Consider the following 4,519-nt stretch of genomic DNA (forward strand, 5'->3'; position numbering starts at 1 on the left):
CACAAACTAAGACTCCATATCTCTCTCTCACTCCCCTCTCTCTCACTCTCTCTCTCTCTCTCTCATACAAACACACACACACCACACACTAAGACTCCATCTCACACACACATGCTCTAGGCGGAGCATTTGTTCCTACCACCCTTCATCCAACCTTACCCGTATGATAAACAATCACCTTTATTTACTTGCATAACATGGACACATTCCGCTTTACTTTAGTATTCAGCAAACTTATCATCTGTATATACCCTTATAAAAAACGAGTTGGTGATGATGGTGTGCTTGCCATCTTGTAATACAGACCGTATGATCTATATCTGACGGATAGGAAGCAAACTATGATAATTTTACAAAAGATACCCGCACCTCTCTCCACATCATTATCTCCCGCAACCTCATTGCTCAGCAATTAAAAAAGGAATAAGTCTCTGGAACAATCTAGCATGCATGGTGGCCGCTGCCGCCTGCCGGCGCCGTCCATCCCCATGCCTCCGCCCATTCCGACCACCAGTCACCACCACGCTCCACTCCTCCTCGCCTTATCTCTCATCTTTCATTTTTTTGATGACATTCTCGAGATACCAATTTTCCGATAAAATTCTTGAGATATCATTAGTTTTTACACATGGGATTACTCCTACATGGGTCAATCACAACAGGTGTTTTGTAAAAAAATGCATATTGATGTTCCGTGCAATGCACGAGAATCTTGCTTGTAATTATATAACGCAAATCACGAGCATGAAGTGACATTTTTTGGACACAACCACGTTAACATGGCCACGTAAATCATGAGCGGGAAGGAGAAGGGAAGCGCGCTGTGGAGTAACGTTTTTTACCATAATTTCTTAGGAAACTGAGTGCAATAATTGAGTAGTTTTGCAAACTACCATTACTACTACACCTGAAACGGTTCAAAACCTGTACTCCCTTACCAGCGCGCGCTTCCCACGTGAAACGTTCAGCGTCGCCTGGAGCGTTAGTGCCGCATTAATGCCCGGCCAAAGCGGAGGCGACCTCTCACTGGCGCCGGCTTCGAAATGGCGCGACAGCCGAGAGAGCGCCACTTCCTGGTGCATGCGACTGCTCCGCGTCGAGACTGGCCATAGGCCCTGTTTGGATCCATGGGTTAGAGTTAGTTTGAGCTAGTTGGGGCTCAAATAGCCCTGAAGTATCCCGGCATGAGGGTTTAAATTGGAGCAAGTTGCACCGAACCCACCAAAAAAAAACTATCCCACCCAAGAGGTGCTAACTTAAGATAGTTCTCATTGGGACCACTAAAAATCACTTTTCTCTCTCCATGAAGTGCATTTATTGTCAATCTAACCCTGTCACCCAAACACATATTTGGCTACAGTTAGTTTAGGGTTAGTCATGAGTTAGTCTAACTTCTAGCTAAGTTAGAGTATCAAACAGGAGCAGTATAGGACATGCAAGTTGCTCAAAGCATACAGGCAAATTCGTACGTGAAAGGATTTTTTTCTTTTTGAAAACGGAACATGAAAGGATTTTTTTTAGAATGCTCTTGGCATGTCGCTAACATGTGATAGTTAACCGCCCTCAATAGACGGCAGAAACGCCAGCCCGCCGCACTTTGATAGAGACGAGGAGGGAGAAGCAATACAGGCTGCTAGATTACTGGAGATAGGTGTCGCACGGAAGCCAAGAAATATGGTGATAGCGTGGGTTAGCCATGTACTAGTATGATGTAACTACACTGGGCTGCCGTGTTTCGTACTCTTCCAGTCCACTGTGGAGATGATTGGTTAATTTTTTATCGCTGAATAATATTAAGTATTATGAGTGCAGACGCTCCACCACGAGGTTCCTTTCTCCTTCTCGGTCGTCCAGAATCTATGTTCTTCCACTTTATTTTTTTTACGTGAGCTTTGTTCATCCTTTTGCCAACACGCGAGACAGCTAGCATCAAGGCGCACGTGTTATGCAACGATCGTTCCATCTATATGAAGAACACGTGGCACTGGAACTACGAGACGGACATGTACCCAGGAGTGGACGTACGAACCTGAGTAATGTAGCGCAGTAAGTGAAGTAGAAGGGCACAAATGGTATGAACATGTGTGGCATACAGGGTGTGTTTGGTTGCGTTCTCGTCTCAGCATAGTTGTTCCCTCTTCATGCATGCTCAACTCAACACCCCTCTTCATGCACGCTCTCTTCATGCATGCTTCTAGTGTATTTGTGCTAAACTAGTGTGGACTCATGCACCCTCCATACACTCTACCAAACACCCAAAAGTAGGTCGAGAAGGGAACTCTTGGGCGGCATTTGTCTCTTACTATGTACTACCACTAAATGTTGTACGTGCAATGCACGGTGATGTTATGGAGTACGTGTCTAAGTACTCTAGTACTACTATATTAGTTTGAGGCACATATTAACTTTTATATTTGTTTACATGTATGCCCCGAGACCTTCCAACTAGACGTGTCTTTCTCTCCAGGTCGCACTTTGTATCGTTCATATAGCTAAGTAATACTACGAGTGGTCTCCGACCCAGAAGTGGAAGAAGTGGAGACGCTCTACCACGTTGTTCATGTCCCACTCCTTTCGCTGACGTGTGGGACATCCAGCACGTGCCGTGTTTGGCACCCTTCATCGTAAGAGAAATGCTAGCATTCATCAAAAATAAAAAATAATTATAAATCGGCAGTGATACTATTTTTTTGTGAACCAATCAGCAGTGATACTATACCACGCGGTTTCCTTGATCCTCGATATCGGGAAGAATACTTCCGTTCGCCAACATGTGGGACATCGACCATCCTGGTCCACTTGCCATGCACGCAGAACTCCAAGGGAGAGTCACCCAGGTCGTCGCGCCGCAGTAACATGACTAATGAGCCGTCAAATCACAGGCCCACTTCCCACTTTGAAGTTGCTCGGACGAAGGAACCATCATGACTTCATTGAATTCCGCTTCTTGAAGAAAACTAATGTACCAGCAGTACTGCTAGCTACAGTATTTACTCCAACAGAGGCCTCCTTTAATTCATAGGATAGGAATATGAAAATCATGCATCTCAATTCCTATAGAGAAAGAGATGCCATTTGATGCATAGGATAGGAATTTTTCCACTTCGTCTAGGCTAATGTACTGGTAATTTGCTCTAAAAACTACAGTAGTAACTAGTAGTACTGGTACATGCTTGTACTCACACACAGACTCACACACTAACTACTAGTAGTACTACTACTCACATGCTGGCCAAACGTCGTCGTTCTCCTTCCCGGCTTTGTCGGCGACACCCCACCGTGCTTGGCTCTCCGTTGAACTCTCCGCAGCAGCGCGTGCATCCTTTTCTTTCTTGCGACGGCGGGCCTCTCTTTTCTTGAGTGCTTTCTGAATTTTCCGCTCCCTCTGTGCGGCTTTTGCCGCCTCTTGCCCTACCGCCCATTCGGCCTTGGCATCTTCAAATTCCTCCCACATAGTTGTGAGGTCACGAGCGGCAATGAAACCGGCACGGCGGGATGCCATCGCTTCCCTACCATTTTGTGTGCGTTCGTGGGCGGCGAGGAACTCGGCGCGGCGGGATGCCCTCGCTGCCTTACCGGTTAGTGTGCAACGCAGTGGCATGAACGACGGTTGCTGAGAGCTCTGGGGTGGAGTGGCCGGAAAATCGTATAGTGCATTGGTTTGTCAAGAGCTCAAGGACAGAAGACGAAGCAAATTAGGATTCCCCTTCAATCCTGGTCATTTATTACCAAGTAAAGTGCATTGGCGGTCATCGAACTTGTCTTGATAGCTCACTTTGATCATTGTATATGAGATATGGTGATTATACGGTCGCTGGCTCAGAGTATAGCTTCGTATTTGTATGGTTGACCAGTCAAACAGTCCGCATGCACCTGAAAAGGTCACCCTCTCTACAGAATGTCAATGCCGCATTCACTGGACTTAACTGCAGGTGCAATTGGTGTGTCACTGACATGCGGGCCAGACGCCCGTTGGTCCCACATGTCAGTCACCCAAACGCATCTGCAGTTATGTAACTGAAGCAGCGTCCGCATTCACGCCCGACGAACCTACTCCGGCGCCAGTTGTCCATCCGTCTGCCGCAGCTCATTGCCATTCGCCCGCTATATTAACTTGAGCCCCAGCTCCCAGCCATAGCCAAAGACCCACACTTATTCTCCTCCGGTCCCTTCCTTCTATCGGCACCACTTCAACCATGGCCTCGTGGCACTCCGAAGCTCTCTTGGACGTCCTGTCGTAGGAGCAGACGAGGGACATCAGCGGCTCCGCTCTGGGCGCGCTCCAAGGCTCTCTTCGACGTACCGTCGTAGGAGCAAACGAAGGAGATCGCCGGCACCCCCCGGGCCGCCCTCCGCCGCCACGACCACGAAGCCGGCGCGCGCGCGTGGGCGCAGCCGGCAGCGAGGAAGAGTAGTACACGGTAGGTCGCCGCCGCTCTGGTCCCGGGAAGTCCACCGCTACTCCACTCAGTCGACGCCAAGCTTGGTGGGGTAAACATCGGCAGCCGATTAGCCGCTT

Source organism: Triticum aestivum, chromosome 5B, assembly GCF_018294505.1.
Source record: "Triticum aestivum cultivar Chinese Spring chromosome 5B, IWGSC CS RefSeq v2.1, whole genome shotgun sequence".
Lineage (NCBI taxonomy): Eukaryota > Viridiplantae > Streptophyta > Magnoliopsida > Poales > Poaceae > Triticum > Triticum aestivum.